Source organism: Balaenoptera musculus, chromosome 17 (assembly GCF_009873245.2).
Source record: "Balaenoptera musculus isolate JJ_BM4_2016_0621 chromosome 17, mBalMus1.pri.v3, whole genome shotgun sequence".
Lineage (NCBI taxonomy): Eukaryota > Metazoa > Chordata > Mammalia > Artiodactyla > Balaenopteridae > Balaenoptera > Balaenoptera musculus.
In genome coordinates, this window is record NC_045801.1 from 45286489 (window position 1) to 45311403 (window position 24915).

Consider the following 24915-nt stretch of genomic DNA (forward strand, 5'->3'; position numbering starts at 1 on the left):
ATTTAATTGCCTTGCTGTTGTGTATTCTGTAATGTATCATCTAGATTCTCCCTTTAGGACTGAGGTGATGCTCCCAGTTGCTGGATGTATTCGTGGCTTATGGATCATAGCTGATTTCCTCTTAGGAAATCACCCCAAATGCAGAGAGTTGCCTTGCCCAGAGGACTAGCCCAAATCCTTTGATTTGTAGATGATTGCAGTCTTTCCCAGAGGACATCCCAAATCCAACAATTTGTAGATGTGAGGCAAAGAGGTCTGGCCCTCTTGCCTCAATTTAGTCCATCTCTGATGTGTCATCCCATACCAGAGCTTTCCTTGTGTTTGCCTGATAACTGATTGAAACCATATTCCCACCCAATTTCTCTCTCTCCCCCTCAGGTGTTGATCCCAAGAAAATCCCAAGTAAACCTGCTGCACAATCTATTTTCCAGGGAACCTAATTTAACAGACTCACTCTAGAATATGAAAGGATGCCCCAGTCTTTAGTTTTTAGGAAAGACTCTAACATGAAAGACTGAGTCCAAATCAGTGCACAGTGAGGAGGAAAAAAAGGAACTTGAAGGAGAAAGGTAATGCAGAGAATATTAATACTAAATTATTCTCAAAGAGATAATACTTTATTCATAAAATGAAAAACAGGATGCTCTAAGAACAGAACTTTCAGAGAACAAAGACGAGCTCTTGAGAATTAAAAATACAGTAATAGAAATAAAAATTTTGATAGACTGAAAGATAGAATTGTGGAACTCTTCAGAATATAGAACAAAATACAGAGAGATGGAGAGTAAGAAAGACAGCATGAGAAACTTATATCTGGGAGGCACAACATTTTACTAGAAAAGTAATTTTAAAAGTAGAAAAGTTCTTTAAAAAACTAATAGAGAACATGAGAAAATTTCTCAGAACTGAAGGCCAAGAGTTTCTAAAGTATCCACACAATCAATAAAAAAGTTCCACATTAATGCAAATCGTTGAGAAATTTCAGACTAGAAAGTATAAAGAGAATTTACTGAAAACTTTCCAGAAGGAGAATAAACAAATAAATGCAACATATATGCAAAGGATAGTCTCAGGCTTCTTACCAACAATCCTGAAAGTTAGAAAACAATGATGAAACCCATGCCTTTAAAATTTGAGAGAGAGTAATTTCCAATCCAGAATTCTAGGCCCAGGAATACTCTTAATCAAATTTAAGAAAGAATAGAGACATTTTCAGCTGGTCAAGTTTCAAAAATTTTATTTATTATACGTGAGGAAGCTTACTGGAAAAAATGTTCCATTAAAATAGGGAAATAGAACAAGAAAGAGGAAACTGTAAAATTCAGGAAATAGGTAAAGGGTATTGAAAGGACCACAAGTGAATCAAGATAGGAGCCAGTGAGCTGAAGACCCCAAAGAGAATTTTGCTAAGAAAAAAGGGCACTGAAAGATTGACTGACAAGTTTTACTGCATTGATTGAAGCCTTGCAGCTCTGATGGAGAGTTTGAGGATGAATTAATAAAAGCACCCAGGGGAAATAGCAAAAATAGGATAATCATTAATTCTAAGGAAAACAAAACATTGTATAAGACAGAAAATATCATCTTAATATTTTATGTGACTCAATCATGAGCTATTTATATAAAGTACATTCTGAATATTGATTTAACCAGAAACAGTTATTTAACTATGCTGGGAGAAGGGGAGAAGAGGGGACAAGGCGATAGAGAAATAAATTCCCATTTTCTATACTAGAAGTCATTAGATTTAATGTTTTTAAAGCAGAATATGCATGATATTTAGAAAACAGAGGGAAATACTGGAAACATAAGTGAAAATAGTCCCTAGAGGTTGCTCTGGGGAGCAAGGATTATGGTGGGGAGAGAGAAAATAACTGTTGTTTTAAATTACATGCTTTGCAGTGTTATTTGTCTCTGTTAACTGTGTGTGTGTGAATTACTTTGATAAACATTTTTAAAAAAATAAACATTTAAAATAAAATTTCTTTCTTGTTCTGACCTAATATCTGTCTCTCTACCTTCTGGTCCTAATTACACTCTCCGTGACTCAACATATAAAAAAATTAAGACTTTCTCTTCACCATGACTATCCTTCAAGTACTTTAAACCAGAGCTCTTATTCTTCCTTCAGTTTGCATTTATAAGGGCTAAAATCTCCCATTTCATTCAACCGCACCTTATGTGAAACCATTTGCTTCCCTGATTTGATTGCTTTTCTCTGTACTCAATGGAGTGGTATCTGGAGCTGAGGAAGATACTCTGGAGATAAGTCTGGCTAATTTACAGCAACATTATCACTTCTTTCATTCTGTACATTATAATCCATTAAAGGCAACAAAGATCACATTAACTATCTTAGAATCCAAAACACATTAATGCTTCATAGTGAAATTTTGAAGTCTCTTCCGCACATATTTTTAAGTCACCTATCCTACGAGTAGAATTTGCTGTTCAGACTTTTTTTTTTTTTTTTTTTTTGTCTTGGTAGAGAGCCTTACATTTACCTCTGTTAAAAAGTGTGACTTATTAAAGTCACCTTATTGTCAAACTGAAAAGAAAATATATTTGGCTCTTGATCTATTCATAGACGTTATTAGCTATCTCTTCCAAATTTGTGTCACATAAATGTGATAGCTGTACTTTCAATTCAGGTCTTGAGTAAAAATGGCAAACACCACCAAACCTAGCAAGACAGAGCCCTTCAGCCACTGGAACACGTGTTTCAGGTTACCAACCATCTGTTAGTCAGCTTTAAGTTACAAGTTGTTCAACTGTTACAAGATCATCGAATCTGGCCCAGAGCCAGATACACCAAGTAGGTAACAGTCCTATATTTTAGTCATTTTATTAGCCCAGTCATTAAAAAGATAAATTAATATAATTAAATGTATTACTCTTTATTCTGATACAAATTATACAAGCAGCTACTATCATTCTTACTTCATTAGCTGTTCAGACACAGAACCGTCATTTGACTTGTCTGTTATCTTATAGTGACAGACCTGGATACAAGTTTTGATTTTGGCTCCTGACTTCAAGCCCTATTCTTTAGAAGTGTCTTGGAATATATTATTATTGCTGTTGTTGCTGTTGTTATCTTAATGTGAGTTTGTAGGCCAAAGATTTTTATCTTCATTTTCATACCCTGAAATCCCACGTGGATATAGCATGGCTCAGTCCTGGAGGTCATGCCATAGATATTTACATTTTAACAGGCAAACCCTGGCCTCCCCAGGCCCAGCTATTCCCATTGCTTTCTGACAACTGACTGAAGATACAGCTTTAAGCCTTTAGATGTTCCTAGGCAAAGAGTCTGTACTTTGACATTTGCATTTATCTCATTATGTTTGACTGGCATATTGAGATCCATAAGCTTGTGGTTAATATACTGTCAAGGATTCTTAATTAAGCTGGTTGTACAAAAAAGGCATCAGAGTCTCTTGAGAAATGTATAATCTTTGCCAGTCATTCACTTTGAATTTGCCTTGCTGCCCTGGTGGTATAACAGTAGCACTACAGGGAAGATTGGAGGCTTCACATACAACAAAAGGCTTGTAACCTGGTTCTGCCATTTGAGTTGGGAGGCAAGGAAAACTGTCACGATAGAGAGGGAAGACATGCAGAATACCTAAGTTCATATTCCCTATGGACAAATGAAACAGAAAAACAAAATATATCACAGGCTAATCTGCCAGTTGTCATGCACCGGGGAATTTGTGAACATTAACATGTTTACTTTTTACTTACTTTTTCCTACTAGCCTTTTCATGAAATCAGGGAAGCTGAGGCAAGAAACAAATCTCTACTGAATCAAAGCCACATATATGTGGCTGTGTACTGTAAGTCAGTGGGGCTCAAAGTTTGCTGCAGGGACCAGCAGGACCAGTATCAGCTGGCAGTTTAGAAATGCAAATTCTCAAGTCCCACTCCAGAGCTATTTAATCAAAAACTTTAAGGGGGGCCCAGAAATGGGTGTTTTAACAAGTCACCCAGGTCACTCTGAAGCACTTCAGTTTGAGAACCACTGCTATAAAGGAACCACTCAAATTTTCCAAGGTGGGAACCTCTCAAAAGAGATGATAGAGTGATTCTGAGCAAGGCAAGAACAGCTCATGGAAAACTCTAGGCTGAGTATACTCAATTTTTCCCCTGCCTGCTTGACTGTTATTGCATTAGCATCCCCTGTGTGGCAAAAGCCACAGGGACCACAGTGTCCATCAGATGTCCTTAGGGGTTTCCTTTAGGAAGCAGCATTCCTATAGGAGAGGCATGATGCTTTTCTCCCCATGATCCATTACCTGCCAAAGTAAGTTCCACCTTTGCCTTCTGTCTTCTTTGCTCTACCCCATGACCATGAGCCTTGTGAGAAAATTAATTTTGTTGACTTTGGACATTATGCATTCATGTCATTCACACCTTCCCTCCCCTTCCTGTTCAGGATTCCTCCAGGCATCCCCTTTATGGCCTGACCAGCATGATGTTGTGGTTTAAATATAGGTCATGCAACGCGTAGTGTGCCACTGGGATCTAGGCTGCTCTGCTTTCCTTATACTCTGTTTATTTCTAATGATCCCATTCTCAGTTTTGTTCCAAACCCCTAGATGATGCTTCCCTGGCACACGATGGTTGAGATGTCTCAGCTCTGCTATGCCCACTGAGAATCTGTTAAATACAGAGAATGAGTATTAGGCTTTAGTCCAAGAAAGGTTTGGTGACATTTTCCTTAATTGTCATATATACCAAATATCCCTATGGCATGCACCCCTGAATAGCAACTGTTCTACTAGGAGACATATGAGGGTACATGCTGAAACAAATGCATTTAAATCTTTTCGATCTGTGGATTCCTAAGATGTTTTCCTTTTGCTATTCACTCACTGTGCCTAACCTTTGCCAAACAACTGCAGAACTATGATCTGGCCACAGGTTTTATTTGTTGCCTTTAGTCATTTTCAATTTCTTAGCAGAAGCAAATATGAGAGTAAAAGTCAATGGAAAGCAGGTTTAGGTAAGCTCCATTCTGTCCATACATATTGTCAAGAATCCCTGCATGTACTTGAGGCAAGGAGGTAGTTTCTGCTTGGATTTGGAACACCATAAATCAAATAACTATGGTTCAACCACCCCCAAGAGCACTGACATGGCTCCCTCCCAATATTTATTGCCACATGTAAGAACTTACAAATGCCAGCATAAGTATGCTGCCTGCACCTGGCAAATTATTTCTGGTTTGTCAGAAAATCCAGGGGCTGCACCTGGCAAATTATTTCTGGTTTGTCAGAAAATCCAGGGGCTGCTTTTGTTTGATGTTAGCATGGTTCAGTTATTGTTCCAGTGCCGTTTGAATGACAATCATTTCACAGCATCAGAAAAGGTGGGAATCACCAGGAGAACCTCCAGACCTCATATTGTATAATCCTTTTCTCCATAATGCTCACTGACAAGCCTCTCTTCATATGTGCCAGCATTTAAAGATTTCAAAGACAGAGGTGACCAGTGAGTTGTTTTCATAGCTATCAGGTATAGTTAGTTGAGTTGTCATTTTACATGGGTGAGAAAATGATGTGTTTGATGAACATTTCGTGAGTATCTAGTATGTGTCAGCCCCTGTGCTGGAGACAGTGGACACTGACCCTGCCCTCAGGAAGCTGACATCCTTTGGCACCATTTAGGAGTCCAAGTGGCTTTCTCCCTGCTTGTTTACCAACACACGTGTACCCCTTGATGTCTGAGTGGTTCTTAGCTGTTCTCTGTTGCACTGAACTCTGTGGGATGGAGTTAGTTATATTGTCATTGTAGCATAGCTAGTGACAAGGTCATAGAGGATATGACCCAAGGCTGGCCATTCCAATATGGTCACATGATTCTACTAGAGCCAGTCATAGTATTTCCTAAGGCTTTTTACTTGAACTAATAAGGAGTCCAGGAAGATGTACAGGAAGCCATTCTGATGGCCACAAGGAGAGCCCCTGCCTGCAGAATGAAATCAAGTAGAGAGACAAGCAAAACAGTAAAAGAGAACCCTAATGATAATCTCTGATTTCCGGGTTGTAGCTATATCTGAAGTTGGCTTTGTTCCTAGAATTCTAAGTTTCATGAGACAGTAATTACTATTTAGCTCAAACTGGCTGTAGATTTTTTTGATACATTCAAACCAAAAAAACCAAAAAAACAAAACCTATTTGAACATACAACTCCAAACTATCCCACAGAGCTATAGGAAATACAAAATCTTAGGCCAAGTCTGAGCCACATTGACTAGAATGAGGTTCGGAGGGCTGGTGGAAGAATTTATCAGTTTGATCAGAACTACATATCTAAAGAAGGGAACCAATTCTCAGGTTAAATAAACTGAAAGGGCATTTAGAAATGTATTCATTAGTTCTTTTTTTAAAAAAAGATTTATTATTTATTTATTTATTTATTTAATTTATTTTTGGCTGCGTCAGGTCTTAGTTGCATCACGCAGGATCTTCACTGAGGCATGCGGGATCTTTCATTGTGGCATGCAGGCTTCTCTCTAGTTGTGGTGTACAGGTTTTCTCTTCTCTAGTTGTGGCGTGCAGGCTCCAGGGCATGTGGGCTCTGTAGTTGTGGCACATGGATTCCAGAGTGTGTTGGCTCTGTAGTTTGTGGCACACAGCCTCTCTAGTTGAGGTATGAGAGCTCAGCAGTTGTGGCACGTGGGCTTACTTGCCCCGCGGCATGTGGGATCTTAATTCCCCGACCAGGGATCGAACCCGCGTCCCTGCATTGTAAGGTGGATTCTTTACCACTGGACCACCAGAGAAGCCCCTATTCATTAGTTCTTGCACACTATGTGCTTTTTTTTCTATAAATATGAAATAAGAAAGCTCCAACTCATATCCCATGTCATGGTAGTCACTGAAGAGGGAAGAATACAATGAGTAGAAAACATGGCCCTCGTTTCAAAGAGTTACTAACCTAGTTTGACAAAATTGATATATGCATATTTCCTGTTGCTTAACTAAAACCTAAAAGAAAAGTGATCAAAGTAACTCACTTCTATAGCCTGTTCTACTAGGACTTTTTAGAATATATGTTATGTATAGGACTACATAGGATCAATACATTTTCCCCAGTTAGACTCCAGCTGATGCTAGGATGCATTCTATGAAGGTATGTCATATGTAATATATGAGGTAATAGAAATAACACTGAACTGAGAGCCAGGAGACCTCCTGTAGATGAGTTGTTAGCCCCAAGTTGTCACGTGACTTAGGCTTATCATTTACCTGAGTTCTAGTTTATTCATCTATTCAACAAGCAACTTAAACTTCATAGGTTCTAGCACTAAAAGTCAGAGATTCATTATTCAAAATATAATACCTCAGAATAAGGAATTATTTGTCCCTTAAGACTATTGTTTCTTCAGTTACTCAGCCCACGTCACCACTTTGGTGAATCCCCTGAGTTCTCTAGACAGAGATATAGCACATCTAAGTATTCAAGATGGTTGAAAATAAAGAATGGAAAAAGATATGTTAGGCAAACACTAACAGTAAGCTTGTATAGGTATATTAAGAACATTATTAAACATATCATAATTTAACAAATTGTTATAAAGTGCCCACCACTTTATTGTTATAAAGTGTACCCACCACACAGATCAGGAAAGGGAGGATTACTGGCAGGACTGGCCCCCACCTGAAACCACTGTGCGTCTCTTACTAAGCACAATGTTTTCCTTCCCTCCTTGAGATATGACAGTAACTTTATGGTAAGAATGTTCTTGCTATACATTATATTTTTACCATCATTATTTTTCAACTGTATGTGAAACAGAATCATAGTACATACATTTCTTTGTGATTTGCTTCTTTAAAGTAACATTATATTTGTTGCAGCCAACTGCAATTTGTTCACTTTTATTATCATATAATATTCCATGTGTGCCAATTATTGATTTATTTTTTCACTTACCCTTCCTTGCCTTAGCTTTGTGATACTGGAGCTAGATCTTGCACATATTTCTTTTCTGTCAACTCACACAATATTAAGCTTTGTTAGTAGAGCACACTGGAGAGGACCTATAGGAAGAAGAGGCTTTTTCTTCCTGGTCCTAGTGTGTTTTCTTCTTGTTTTTGTGGTTCACAGCTGCCAGCTTCATCGGGGACACCTGGTGACACTCATGTCATGCATTTCAGTGACACCTCAGTGGATGACTGTTCAGGGAGTTTCACAGCACCCCTGCAGGCAGGCTCCTAGTGAGTTTCACTGGCATCCCAGTTCATGGTTTCCTGTATACCAACCCTGACCTGTCGCACCTCAGCAAATTTCTCTGACATGCAGTGGGCCACAGCCTCACCCTCCCCTTGAGGTGTGAACCTCACCCTTGTAGGGACCCTTCTTCCAGCTTCTTCCTTCCTTGGGTACTTTCGCTCAACTCTAGGCTATCCCTGTATCTGCTCTTTCTATATTGGTTAGAATTCACTTTACCTCTCTTAGTAGTTTATATTCTGCTACTAATTATCTCTTTTATTAAATTTTGAAATTAGTGATATGGTTTCTATCTCCTGCCTGGACTCTGACTGATATATTTCATACATGCAAATATTTCTTAATTGTATTAGTTTTTTTCAAAGAACCAACTCTTGGTTTTAGTGATGTTCATCTTTGTATATTTCTGTTCTATATCACTAATTTCTGATCTTTATTTCACCCTTTCTTCTACTTTACTTTCCTTTACTAACGTCTGAGATGGATGCTCATTTTATTTGTTTTAATCTTCTTATTTTCTAGTATAGGTATTTAAGGCTATAAACTGCTTTCTAAGTACTACTATAGTTCCAACATGCATGTTTCTAAGATTTTGCTATCATTCAGTCTAAAATATGTTATTTCCATTTTAATTTCTTTTTAACTCATGGAAGATTTAATTTCCAAATATTTGGGAATATTCTAGTTCTCTTTTTGATATTAACTTTTAGATTTCATTTCCCTTTGTATCAGTTAACAGTCCCTATATGATGTAAGTTCTTTGAAATTGTTGATGCTTTTATGTCTCAATACATAGGAAATTATTATTTTCTATTTCTTGAGGTGATATTATTAGGTTCATACAAATTTTAAATTAGTATATTTTTCTGATGAATTTAATCCTTTTATCAGTATGAAGCAGATCTCTTTACCTCCCTTAATGTTTTGTCTAAAATCTATCTATTATTAGTGCAGCTATAAAAACTTTCTCTTAGTATTTGCCTAGTGCATCTTTTCCCATTCTCAGATTTTCAACCTTTCCATATTCTTAGGTTTTGGGTGTTTCTCTTTTAAATAGTGTAATTGGATTTTGAAAAATTCATTCAGAAAATCTTTACCTTCCTTTTTTTCTACTTGCATATGTATAAATACTGGTATATTTGGGTTTAAATCCATTATCTATTTGTCCTGCTTGATAAATATTCTTTTTTCTCTTCTATATTGCTTACTTTTGTATTGCTGAATATTTGTAGCATTTTCCTTTCTGGTTTCAATATTTTAATGTTTATCCTAAGAATTAAAACATGCATACTTAAAACATCAACATTAAAACATGTATAATCAACATTTACCTTCCTCTCAGATAACACAAGGACCTGAGAATATTTTACCAGCAATTTACCCTTACTCTTGACTGATATTTCACAGTTTTCCACGTATTTTGACTCAATAATTTTTAACTCTCTTAGACATTATTTTAACTGTTTTGTATATCATTGTTCATTTACATTTGCCCACATATTTACACTTTTTCCCTCTTAATTTGCTTTTGCATCTCACACCTTCCATCTGGGATCACTTTAATTCTTCCTTAAACATCTTTTGAATATCCTATTGAAATAATCCTATTAATAAATTATTTTAGATTCATTTCTTTGAAAATATCTTTATTTTGAAAAATATTTTTGATGGTTTTGGAATTTTAAGTGAACAATTCTTTTCCACAGCAAATAGAAAGTATCATTACACTTACTTCCACCTTCCGTTTTTACGGTCCAGTCAGATGTCAGTAGCTTAAACAGAATTTGGGTTTGGTTTGGTCTCTTCAATTTTTAAAGATTTTTTTCTCTTTTTAGTTTTATGTAATTTTATTATGGTATGACTAAGTGTGGAGTTTTTAATTTTATTGTAGTTGGAATCCTCTGGGCCACTTCACTCTGTAAGTGGAAGTATTTCTTATTTCTCATTATTATATCTGCTCCTCCTTCTGTGACTCATCAAATGTTTATTAACCTCCTTAGAGTTCCCCCCACATTTCTTGCCCTCTATTTCCATCTTTTTCCCTCTCGGTGTGTATATTGAGTGAATTCCTCTGATCAATTTTTCAGTTTACACATTCCCTATTTCTTTATTCTATCTGCTGCGGAACACTTCCATTAAGTTTTCTTTGTTTATTTATTCAGAAATAGATACAGCAATACAACAAACATAATACTCACACAGCTTCAACAATTATTTGCTCGCAGCCAGTCTTGCTTCATTTATATCTTTTCTCACTTCTCTCATACCCATAACATTTTTTTATACCCATAACATTTTGAAGCTATTCCCAGGTAGCATTTCACTTCATCTGTAAATATTTCAATGTGTTTTCCAACAGAAATATTTTTCTTCAAAAATAATCACAGTAATATTATCACAAATTAAATTTTAATAGTCTTTACTGTCACCAAGTATCCAGAGTTAAATTTCCTACTATTTTATAATATCTTTTACTCTGGTGCTTTTGTTGTTGTTTTCCATTAAATCATTGAGCATATTTATAAGAGGTCTTTTAAAATCTTTATTAACTAATTTAATCATTTCTGTAATTTCTGGGCCTGTTTTTATTGACTGCTTTTTCTACCAGTTATGGGTCTTTTTTTTTTTTCCTGCTTCTTCACATTTCTAGTAACTTATATTAGATACCAGACATCATAAATCTTATTTTTGAATATTGGATTTTGTTGTATCTCTTTAGATTTATGGGCTTTGTTCTGGCAGAGACTTAGGGTACTTGTGAATCAGCTTGATCTTTTCTGGGGCTCTTTTTTTTTTTTTTTTTTTTTTTTTTTAGGGCTCTTTTTAAGCTTTTGTAGGGCCAGGTCAGAGATGCTTTGCTCTAGCCTTTGTTTAGTCCCACTGCTAATATGTGCCCCTTTTATATCTCTACTTAGAGGCTGTATATTCAATCAACAAGGTCTCTCCACTCTGTCTAGTGCAAACACAAACGATTCCAAATCTTTGTGTTCAGTTTACTGTTCCTTAATAATTATTATTTTTAAGCTTTTTTTTGCATATTCTTTGGAGTTTCACCTTACATATACACAGATGGGTATTAAAACAAAGATTCAGGGAAACCCCTATGCAGATTTCTGTAGCTCTTTCTCTGCATAGTTCCTTCCTCTAGGATATTCTACCTGCAAATTCTGTCTCCTCAACTCAGTAAAATTGCTGCACTCTGTTCGGATTCCCTACCTCTGTATCAATTCAGAAATTGCCACCAGACCTACAGTTGCTGTAATTGTAGGGCTCACTACTTTTGTTTCCCATCTCTCAGATCACACAGTTCTGAAATCACCATTGTTCAGTGTCTGAAAACAGTTGTTTCATACATTTTTTCCAGTTTTATAGTGATTTATAATGATAAGGTTTAAGTCCTGTAGAAATTAATCTCTCATAATCAAAAGAAGTCTGATAATTATTTTCTTTTAACATAGAAACTATAGAAGTTTTATAATCTTTGGATAATTCTAATATCTGAAATCTGTTTCTGCTCTCTATTTTCTTCTTTGGTTCTCACTTTTACTACATTGTAGCCTTGATGTCTATTTATCTTTGGCAGAATGATAGTCACTGCATTTTTTTTTTATTACATAGAGGTTCCCTAAGGCCCTAGGATGTATGTGTCTTCTACCAGAGGCATTTGGATGGGAATCTCCTCAAACCTGGGGCAAAAAGAAAATAAAGGGGAATATTAGTCTACTGTCATCAATTTTTAGATATTTTTTTCTCTTTTCTCCTAGTTCATTGCTTAAGTCATATTTTTCAGCATTTGGGGAGAAAGACAAAGATAGTTTTAATTATGGGTTGCCCTTATTTCCTCAGTGAGACCAATCCTAGCTTAATGTGGGAGAGACTCTCTTATAAACTGTGGGTAGGATCTGTTATGAAAAACAAAAACTTGAGTTTAAGCTTCTGTTTTCCTTGCCACAAGAGGCCCAATAGTGTCACTTTCACATATCCTCAGCATAAAACAAACAACAAACGACAAATAAATGGCTTTAGTGTTCTGATATTCTGTTTATTTTGCCTAATTTTCTAGGTTTAGACTTTTTCAAATATTTAATCTTTGATATGCAGTTTCCTACTAGTATATATTAAAAATACATAAATAATATATAACTAACTTGTAAAAAATAAATAATAATATATAACATATTATTCCATATATATTAATATAATTATATATTAATATATAGTATATACTAATGTATATACTATATATTATTATAATATATAATATGTACTATAATATATATTAAATATGTACTATAATATATGTGATATATATGATATATATTTGGAAAGAACATATAATTCCACTATATCTTACTGTTTTCAACAAGAGAAAGTAATCTAAATAATCTAATTCATCATTCCCAGAAATAGAATTCTTTCGAACCAATTTCTTAAAAGCTGAAATAATGAAGGGTGAAGAAATTGTTCTCTTTTTCCTTCTCAGCCTCAGTGCAAGGTGAAGTAGTGATTTTGGGTAAGCGTGACTGCTCTGAAGACCAATCTTCCCATGTGGGCTGTTCTAAAGTACAGGCTTAGAGGGATACATAGTATTATCAGCTCCATTTGATTGTAGATCTATAAGCATATTCTTTTTTCATCTTATAACTGGAAGTCTGTACCTTTTGACCACCTCTAGCCATATTCTTCAATCAGGTTTATCTATATAGTAAAGCTTATATTTGACCTCCAGTTCTCTGTTTCCTATGTCTTATTTCTCAATTGCTTCCCAAACTTGGAAAAGAAGAATGGTTACCTATTCTATCGAAACCCTTCCCCCCAAAAAGAAAAACACAACAGCATATATTAAAAGATATTTTTCCTTTTAATTCCTAGCTAAATTTGTATGTGGAATTATGAAAAGATAGATGAAAAAGAATGATGCAAGAAAAGAGAAACAAATCCTATGTGCTAGTCATGGTCACTGAGATGGGAAAGAGGACTAGTTATTTCTTGTTTCTCCTCTGCTACCCAGAGAATAACTTGATGATCCCTACTACTAAGTCAAATGGTGCCCAAAAGATACCTTGCTTCAGTATGTGGTTTTACAGTTTGTGGGTCCTCAAGATAAGTATGTTACATTGTTTTATTACTCAGGACAACCAAAATCATTACACACAGCAGTGTTTCCTTCTAGCACTTTTACTCAATGACTGCTCTAAACCTCACCTGTTAAATATTCATTTGAGGGACCTCTTCATTCCTTTAACTTCTTTGGCCAGAAAATAAGAAAACATGTATGAAATAATTAAAGACATCTCAATGAGGTTAAGGTAAGAATTAAAGAAAATTGCTTAGTTCTTAAATACACCTAAAATAATGAGCCACAAAATCTCTGCTTTCTATGCACTCTCCAAATCATTCTGGTTTCTGGTGCCTGGGACAGGCTAAGATCAGCCTATACTGTAACTCAATTACCAGTCCACTAGTATCAGTTATGCGTGATGAGACAACAATAATATTGGATGACAAGAGAGTCTGTGTTGGAGTGTAAAAAAGTTAAAAAGTCAGAAAGGTAAACAGAATCAGGGCCATTCAGAAATTTATAGGTCATTAAAAGGATTTTAAAAGCCATATGCTGTCTAGGAGGCAGCCAAGATAGAGATTGTAAGATGCGAGAAATATGATCTGTAGATCAAGTCCTAGTAACAACGCTGGCAGCAGCAGCATTCAAAACCATCTGCAGCCAGTTTAGCAAACAATCTGGAGTGCCACCAGGAACAAATTAAAATAGTCAGTCCTGAAAGAAATGAAAGCCTAACATGGATGAGTGAAATGTTGTTTGCTGGAGAATGCAGAGCCTGTAGTCTTACAATATTCTAGAAACCATAAAAAGAATTTTTCACCACCAATGTAATATGGAGATTGAAAGTTAAATTGAGGGCCATAAAAAGAAACATGTGTGGAAAAACTGCCTTTTGAGGCAATGAACATGAATCCCAATCCCATTTGTTCTGCTAGCATAACGTGCAGCTCAGTTGGGAAGGAACAAGGTTAACTGCCACAGTCTGTAAGGGACACTGCTCACCTGGTCAGCCTTAGAAGCAAAACACATGTTGAGTTTTGGAGCCAGCAATTTGAATAATGCCCCTTGATAATACCTAAAGTGGACTTTTAGATCAGAACTATATTAAGACTGCAACTCGATTTGTTAACACTTGTTGAGAATGAACTCCCATCATTCAGTAAACTTATATTGATTCTTAAATAGCAAACAAAAGCAGAAGCAAACATACATGATCACTAACATTTACTAAATGCTTACTCTATAAGCCAACACAGTTCTACGTGCTTTATATAAAGTCTAAAGTCATTCTGACATCATGAAATACTGTTATGATTTACCTGTTTCCTTTAGGCTAAATGCCTGGTTGTCATATAACTCCTCTTCCTAACCCTTCAATGACATTGCGCAGGGAGAAAAATCCATGCCCTGTCCTTTGCAATCATTGGAGCAGAGGATTCCTTAGAATACGTATGGGTTTCTAGCATTGCAAGTTTACGTGTAGAAACTGATGAGACTAAATGTACCTGATGATGAAACATTACCAGTGAAGTGATCATCCCCATTTTACAGATAAGAAAGCCAAGGAACCATGAAATTTAGTAGCTTGCACTTTAGTGCAGTGGTCCCTTAGTATTCAGGACCTCTCTTCCCCAACCCCATGGATACCAAAATCTGTGAATGTAAGTCCCTTACATAAAGTTGTCTAGTATTTGCACATAACCTATGCAAATCCTCCCATATACTTTAAATCATCTGTAGATTATTTATAATCACTAATACCATGTAAACTCTGTGTAAACAGTTGCAAATACAATGTAAATGCTATGTAAATAGTTGTCAGCACAGGGCAAACTCAAGTTTTGTTTTTTGGAACTTTCTAGAAATTTTTTTTCCAAATATTTTTGATCCACGGTTGGTTGAATAAGGGCCAACTATGTGTTGCTGGGCCAGAATTTGAACTCTGCTGCTTTAAAATCTTATACAAATCTAACCTCATAGTGGTTCTGCATTGTCGTTGAGTTCCTCTTGAGCCAACTACTCAACCTCTCTCCCTCTTTTTCTGTTCCCCCATGTGAATGAAAAATATTGCTTACCGTATCAATAAACAAATCATGTTGCAGCCATCAAGCCATAACATTACAGCTGCCCCGGGAAGTTAGCCCTGAGGAGACTCAGGAAGAGAAAGAACAAGATACTGGCCCCAGATAGCTGAGGTGCATATCAAAGGAATGATTTCAGTGAGTCCAGACTCTTGCATCTTCCCATACATAGAAAAAGAGCCAAATTCCTTAACCTGAGATATCTGGTTTTCTTTAATTAACAGTGACTCTTTTGATGTTCTGACTGCCTGGTCTTTGTTGCAAAAACTCTTATATATCCTGGCCTCCCCCTTGCCTCCACAGAGCAGTCTCTAAGAGCTATCTGAGATGCTGTGTCCGGGCTTAACTCCCCAGTTTTGTCCACTGAATAAAACATAATTCTCAACTTTTAGGTTGTGCATTTTTTTCAGTCAACACCCATTACTCATTATATAAATTTAGAAACTAATGATATGCTTCAGTATCTATCTGAAATTGTTCACAATTCAGAACTTTTAAAGACAAAATGCCCCGCAGGGAGATTTAAACACCTCCAGCTCTCCATCTCATTTCTGCAATGTTAGAACTCCTATGCTCATTCTAAGAAGTTGTCAGCTCTAGTTGCTTGCAAAGAGCCTTGTATAGCCTTTTTTCTGTCTTGGTAATGTCACTGAGGAGTTAGGAAGAGAAGTAACAGGATAAATTTGGCAGTACAAGCATACCTCATTTTATTGCACTTCGTTTCATTGTATTTCACAGATACTGCATTTTTTTACAAATTAAAGGTTTGTGCCAACCTTGCTTCAGCAAGTCTACTGGCACCATTTTTCCAACAGCATTTGCTCACTTATGTCTTTGGGTCTCATTTTGATAATTCTCACAATATTTCACATTTATTATTTATTTCATACTTTATTATTTCACACTTTATTATTATTATATTTGTTATGGTGATGTGTAATCAGTGATCTTTGATGTTATTACTACTACTCACTGAAGGCTCAGATGATGGTTAGCATTCTTTAGCAATAAACTATTTTTTAATTAAGGTATGCACATTGTTTTGTTTAGGCATAATGCTATTGCGCATATAGTAGACTACAGTATAGTGTAAACATAACTTTTATATGCACTAGGAAGTCCCAAAATTCATCTGACTCACTTTATTGCAGTGGTCTGGAAAAGAACCTGCAATATCTCTGAGGTATGCCTATAATAACTTTCTATTTGAGCTCTGCCTAAAAAAGTTTTATCCCATTGTATTGACTTCTTAAAAGTGTTAAGGATAATTTCTGTGTTATACTCATAAAGTCTATCCCCCTTTACTTCAGGAAAGAGTTACGAGTGTTGACCAGCAGCACCATCCTGGTAGTTAACATTTCAGGCTCACTGTGTTGGCTTCACTTGCAGGCTCCAAAAGATCAACTATGAATCATGGGAGATTTGCAAGTGGGCTTAAACTTCCTCAGAAATAACCCTCACCCAAGCACAAATGGACAAGGATAGATTAACTACAAAATGGTAATATTTGGTTAAACCACAGCATAACCAGTGAAAAATTAGATGAATATTTGAAGGTTTTTGTTTGTTTTACCATGATTCTCAGAAGAAGAACAGTAACAGGAAAAATCCATCTGCGAGGAAGCCAGATTTTATATGTAAATTCTGAGAAAGATTCAAAAGTCGGTTAAGATTTGCATATGATTTTGATATTTTAAGTAGGATGGGTGCCTTGTAAATTTGCTCTAAAATATGGTTAAGAGATTATTCTAACTTTGAAGATTACTGTTAAAACTGCATCTTGAGCCTAATTTATGATTGAGGAAGGACATTCTGATATTCTAAAAAAATGTAAAGTATCAAATTTACATACAGAGGTGTATTACTGACATTGATAGCAATTGATCCTGTGAATAAAGTTTACAATAGTCGTGAAGCTATTTTTATCTTTATCACCTCTTTACACATCAGACATAATATGGACTAGAATTAAGTGTTTTAATAGCTAATTCAGTAGAATACCGCTGATGATTATTGCATTAAACTAAATACTAACTGCTGATTCCCTAGTTTATACAAAATTTCACAGCAAAGGAAGAAACTAGGAAATGGGATGGAAATAAACTGAAAGAAAAAGAGTAGAAGTCATGTATTCAAAGCTTAAATTTGCCAGGCACATCCTAAATATTTTTACATTCGGTATTCATTTGATTGACACTGCACTATTAATGGCCCTTTAGAGAAGAGGACTCCAACTATAGTAGCCAATGGGCAACAGGAAATTACCACTTAAAAGCATAAAAGTAGACTAGTACTATAAATGTTCAAGTCAGTGTTTTAGGATTCAGGATTTTGACATTTTCTGTAGATGGCATTATTGTTTCCTGAAGGAATATCTAAATGTTTATTTCAGTATTTTTTTTCAAGAAATATTTTCACATTCTCATAAATGCCAGAGATTTCATATATAAATACATAATCATATATATGTAAATATACATATACATATACTCTGAAAATAACTGACATTTATATTAACCATTCAAAAAGTTGGGCAAATTTGAAAACTTGTGCATATATGTTCATAACAACATTATTCATAGTAGCAAAAAATGGAAACAACTCAAATGTTTATCAACTGATAATGGATAAATGAAATATAGTATGCTCATACAATAGAATATTATTCAGCAATAAAATATAATGAAGTATTGATACATGCTACTTGAACCTTGGAAACATTAAGATAAGTGAAAGAATCATAGTCATAAAAAAGCATGATGTATATTTCCATTTATATGAAATGTCTAGAATAAACAAATCTATGGAGACAGAAAGTAGCTTAGTGATTCCAGGTAGCAGGGAATAGGGAGTGACTACTAATGGGTATGGGATGATAAAATATTATAAATATAGATAGTGGTAATGGTTGCATAAGTCTGTGAATATACTAAAAAAAAACCCTCTGAGTTAAATACTGTAAAAAGGCAAGTTTTATGAAAAATGAATTACATCTCAATTAATTTATAAAAATATAACTATGATCACATTTAGAATAATATAAATTTGTCAATTCATGAAAGCAACATACATCAAGAGAAAATCATTGACTAGAGTCATGTGACATATAAAATTAGGACAATTTTGATGCAGTTCCAGTCTAGATGTTATTAATTTTAAGGGTAGAAAACTGATTATCAAAAAAGAGAATATGTGGGGCTTCCCTGGTGGTGCAGTGATTGAGAATCCGCCTGCCAATGCAGGAGATGCAGGTTCGAGCCCTGGTCCGCGAGGATCCCACATACTGCGGAGCAACTGGGCCCGTGAGCCACAACTACTGAGCCTGCGCTCTAGAGTCCCCGAGACACAACTACCAAAGCCCGCACGCCTGGGGCCCGTGCTCCGCAAAGCGAGAGGCCACCACAATGAGAAACCTGCACACCGCAGCGGGGAGTGGCCCCCGCTCGCTACAACTAGAGAAAGCCCGCGTGTAGCAGCGAAGACCCAATGCAGCCAAAAATTAAATAAATTTATTAAAAAAAAAAGAGAATATGTGACCAAATCAGCTTTCATAGGCAAATAATTGCCAATCTAGCTTAAAATTTGACAGTCACTTTAGTAAGCAATTTAAAAATATTATTTATTATCTTTAGTAAACAAGACCATTCTTTCATGGTAAATGAAGAGAAATCCACTCAATCCAAAAATTAAGCTAATATAAATATATTCTGTCTTTTATAAGAAGATGTTATTTTTACTCTCACAGGTAAATCTATTTTAAAAAGACCTAAATAATACTATCTGTGACTCTTTAGAATAGGACATGGTGCCCAAGAAGAGGACTTATATTCAGCTGGTACCACTGGTATGACCATACTAGTGGTTAAAATAGTGAAATAGTCTGTACTTTCTGGTAAATAGCCTCTACCTCTAGGCTCTTAGTGCCTCCCTGCCTTCCAGTTAACCTGAACTGTACCCTAGATTCCAGCCTCAGATCTCTCTATAAAGCAAGTATAGGATTGAAAATCTGGTGTCCATACAATGCAGTTGTAAATAGTCAGAATATAACACCTGATTAGAAATAATAATCTGGCAAAAGCAACAGCTAATCAAAGCATAGCATTTATAGCTTATAAATTGCTTCCACACATTTTTTTAATTAAAGCATAGTTGATTTACAATATTATATTAGTTTCAGGTGTACGACATAGTGATTCCTGTAATGCAAAGTTGTTTCAACAAATGAAAATCAGTCAATGTCATACATCACATTAACACAATTAAAAACAAGATCATCTCAATTGACAAAATTCAACACTGTTTCATAGTCATGACATTCAGCAAATTAGGAAGAAAATTACCTCGTAATACGTAATAAAGGTCATCTATGAATAACCCACAGTTAACATCAAATTCTATGATGCAACTAAAGCTTTTCTATTAAAAACAGGAACAAGATAAGGATGCCCATGTTTGCTACCTCTATTCAACACAGTACTGAAAGTCCTAATCAGAACAATCAGGTAAGAAAAACAAATACAAGTAATCCAAATTGGAAAGGAAAATATTTATAAAATTATCTCTGTAGATGGAATGATCTCATATGTACCAATACTAATGATTCCACATTTTTTAAAAAAGCTGTTAAAACTAATTTAAAAATTCATCATTCACTTATGAACATACAAAAATCAACATCAACACAATTTCATTTTTTTACATGTAGTTGTCCAGTTTTCCCAGCACCATTTATTGAAGAGACTGTCTTTCCTCCATTTAACACCACACACAAAAATAAACTCAAAATGGATTAAAGACCTAAATGTAAGACCGGACACTATAAAACTGCTAGAGGAAAACATAGGCAGAACACTCTCTGACATAAATCGCAGAAATATCTTTTTCAATCCATCTCCCAGAGTAATGGAAATAAAAACAAAAATTAAAAAATGTGACCTAATTAAACTCAAAAGCTTTGGCACAACAAGGGAAACCATAAATGAAACGAAAAGAAAACCCACGGAATGGGAGAAAATATTTGCAAATTAAGCAACTGATAAGGGATTAATCTCCAAAATATACAAACAGCTCATGCAGCTCAATATCAAAAAAACAAAGAACCCAATCAAAAAATGGTCAGAAGATCTAAATAGACATTTCTCCAAAGAAGACATACAGATGGCCAAGATGCACATGAAACTGTGCTCAGCATCATTAATTATTAGAGAAAATGCAAATCAAAACTACAATGAGGTGTCACCTCACACCAATTAGAATGGCTATCATCAAAAAATCTACAAACAGTAAATGCTGGAGAAGGTGTGGAGAAAAGGTAACCTTCCTACGCTGTTGGTGGGAATGTAAATTGGGACAGTCACTATGGAGAACAGTATGGAGATTCCTTAAAAAACTAAAAATAAAGCTACCATATTATCCAGCAATCCCACTCCTGGGCATATATCCAGAGAAAACCATAATTTGAAAGGATACATGCACCCCAATGTTCATTGCAGCACTATTTACAACAGCCAGGACATGGAAGCAACCTAAATGTCCATCAACAGAAGAATGATAAATAAGATGTGGTACATATATACAATGGAATATTACTCAGCCATAAAAGAATGAAATAATGCCATTTGCAGCAACATGGGTGGACCTAGAGATTGTCATACTGAGTGGAGTAAGTCAGACACAGAAAGACAAATATCATATGATACCATTTACATGTGGAATCTAAAAAAAATGGGTGCAAATGAACTTATTTACAAAACAGAAGTAGAGTCACGGCTATAGAAAACAAACTTATGGTTACCAGGAAATAAGGGGTGGAGGGATAAATTGGGAGATTGGGATTGACATATACCCACTACTATATATAAAATAGATAACTAATAAGAACCTACTGTATAGCACAGGGAACTCCATTCAATACTCTGTAATGACCTATATGGGAATAGAATCTAAGAAGAGAGTGGATATATGTATATGTATAACTGACTCGCTTTGCTGTACAGCAGAAACTAAGAAACATTGTAAATTAACTGTACTCCAATAAAAAATATTAGATAATAAAAAAATCAACACAAAAAATCAGTTGTGCTTCTGTACACTAACAATGAATAATCTGAAAAGGAAATTAAGAAAACAATTCCATTTACAATAATATTGAAAAGAATAAGATACTTAAGAATTAACCACGATGATGAAGACTTGTACATTGAAAATTATAAAGCATTACTGAAGGAAATTAAAGAAGACAAATAAAAAGAAAAGCATCCTGGATTTATGGATTGGAAGACTTAATCTTGTTAAGAAACCAATGTTACCCAAAATGATCTACAGATCCACTGAAATCCTTATCAAAAACCAATGACTTTTTTTTTTTTTGCAGAAATTGAAAAATCCACCCTAAAATTCACATGGAATATTAAGGGATCCTTAATAGCCAAACTAACCCAGAAAAAGAGCAAAGCTGGATTTCAAAACTTACTACAAAGCTACAGTAGTCAAAAAAGTGGGTTACAGGCATAAAGGCAGACATATAGACCAGTGGAATAGAATGGAGAGCTCAGAAATAAACCCTCACATTTATCTGCTGTCAAAACTTCCACTCTTAGAAAATATCCCTGGGTTAAAATAGTCCATAACATTTATTTATACTTTTGGTTTACAGGATTAATACATAAAAATACATTCATGTTTTATTGGTCCAATAACTGTGTTGTGACTATATTGCCAGTAATAACCTTTCTTGTCTCAGTAGTCTAGCTGGTAATGGTATACAGGGTCAGATAGATGGGTCAGGGTTCAAATCTTGCAGAAGAGTGGGATTTATATTAACTATGTGTACCAAGGAAGAGTTCTATGGTTAGAGAAATACACAGAGGACAAGTTGAGAAGGGGATCTCATGATGCATGTTGTGTTAATACAGGCATACCTTGGAGATATTGTGGGTTTGGTTCCAGACCACTGCAATAAAGTGAATATTGCAATAAAGTAAGTCACAGGTTTTTTTCAGTTTCCTAGTGCATATGAAAGTAATATTTTACATTATGGTGTAGTTTATTAAGTGTGCAATAGCATTATTTCTAAAAAACAGTGTGATACCTTAATTTAAAAACATTTTATTACTAAAAAAATGCTAACCAGGATTCCCCTGGTGGCACAGTGGTTAAGGATCTACCTGCCAATGCAGGGGACACAGATTCGAGCCCTGGTCCGGGAAGATCCCACATGCCGCGGAGCAACTAAGCCTGTGCGCCACAACTACTGAGCCTGTGTTATAGAGCCACAACTACTGAAGCCTGCGCACTTAGAGCCTGTGCTCCGCAACAAGAGAAGCCACCACAATGAAAGCCTGCGCACCGCAAAGAAGAGTAGCCCCTGCTCGCCGCAACTAGAGAAAGCCCGCACACAGCAATGAAGACCCAACGTAGCCATAAATAAATAAATAAATAAATAAATGTATTTTAAAAAATGCTAACCATCATCTGAGTCGTTAGCAAGTCACAGTGGTTTTGCTGGTGGAGGGTCTTGCCTCCATGCTGATGGCTGCTGACTCATCAGGGTTGTGGTTGCTGAAGGTTGGGGTAGCTGTAGCATTTCCTTAAAATGAGGCAACAAGGAAGTTTGTCACATCAATTGATTCTTCCTTTCACAAACAAGTACTCTGTAGCATGCAATGACACTTGATAGCATTTTACCCACAGTAAAGTTTCTTTCAAAATTGGAGTCAATCTTCTCAAACCCTGCTGCTGCTTTATCAACTAAGCTCATGTAATATTTTAAATCTTTTGTTGTCATTCTAACGATCTTCACAGCATCTTCACCAGGAGAAAATAACATCTCAAGAAACCACTTTCTTTGCTCATCCATAAGAAGCAACTCTTCGTCCATTAAAGTTTTACCATGAGATTGCAACAGTTCAGTCACATCTTCAGGCTCCATTTCTAATACTAGTTCTCTTGCTATCTCCACCACATCTGCAATTACTTCATCCACTGAAGTGTTGAACCCCTCAAAGTCATCCATGAGGGTTGGAATCAACCTCTTTCAAACTCCTGTAATGCTGATATTTTGGTCCCTTCTTATGAAATGCAAATGTTCTTAACAGCATCTAGAATGGTGAATCCTTTCCAGATGTTTTAAACTTACTTTGTACATATCCATCAGAGGAATCACTATCTATGGGAGCTATAGCTTTACAAAATATTTACCTTAAGTAATAAGACCTTAAAGTCAAAATTACTCCTTAATCCATGGGCTTCAGAATGGATATTGTATTACCATGTATGAAAATAACATGAATCTCATTGTCATCTCCACAAGAGCTCTTGGGTGACCCAGTGTACTGTCAATAAGCAGTAATATTTTGAAAGAAATCTTTGTTTCTGAGCAGTAGCTCTCAACAGTAGGCTTAAAATATTCAGTAAACCATGTTGTAAACAAATGTGCTTTGTTTGTTCTAGTTTTAGAGCAGAGTGGATTCAGCAGAATTCTTAAGGGCTCTAAGATTTTCAGAATGGTAAATGAGCCTTGGCTTCAACTTAAAAGTCACCAGCTGCATTATGCACTACCAAGAGAGTCAACCTATCCTTTGACGCTCTGAAGCCAAGCATTGACTTCTGTCCCCTACCTATGAAAGTCCTATATGGTATCTTCTTCCAGTATAAAGCTGTTTTGTCTACACTGAAAATCTATTAATTAGTGTAGCCACATTCATTAATTATCTTAACTAGATCTTCTGTATAACTTGGTGCAGATTCTACATCAGCATTTGCTGCTTCCCCTTACACTTTTATGTTATGGAGATGGCCTCTTTCCTTACGTAACCAACTTCTGCTAGCTTCAAACTTTTCTTCTACAGCTTCCTCACCTCTCTCAACCTTCGTAAAATTGAAGAGTTAGGGCCTTTCTCCGGATTAGGTTTTGGCTTAAGGGAATGTTGTGGCTGGTTTGATTCTTCTATCTAGACCATTAAACTTTCTCCAAATCAGCAACAAGGCTGTTTTGCTTTCATACCTTTCATGTGTTCACTGGAGTAGCACTTTTAATTTACTTCAAGAACTTTTCCTTGGCTAACTATTTGGTGCAAGAGGCTTAGCTTTCAGCCTATCTCAGCTTTCAATGACTTCCTAAGGCATGATTTCTAGCTTTTGATTTAAAGTGAGTGATGTGTGCCTCTTCCTTTCACTTGAACACTTAGAGGCCATTGTAGGCTTATTAACTGACCTAATTTCAATGTTGTTGTGTCTCAGAAAGTAGGGAGGCCCAAGGAGAGGGAAAGAGATGGGGAAGGGTTGGTCAGTGGAGCAGTCAGAATAAATTCATCTACTGATTAAGTGTGTCATTTTATATGGCACAGTTCAAGGCACCCCAAAACAATTACAAAATAACATCAAAGATCACTGATCACAGATTATCATAACAAGTATAATGAAAAAGTTTGAAATATTGTGAGAATTACCAAAATAAGATACAGAGACATGAAGTGAGCAAATGCTTTTGGAAAAATGGTGCCAATAGACTTGCTCAAAGCAGGTTTGCAG

The 24915-nt window shown here is 35.7% G+C and overlaps 1 pseudogene; it reads right to left on the reverse strand.

Annotated features, from left to right (window-relative positions):
- Positions 1-22873: 22873 nt before the first annotated feature.
- LOC118883340 lies at positions 22874-24579 on the reverse strand (annotated as a pseudogene).
- Between the last annotated feature and the right edge of the window lie 336 nt (positions 24580-24915).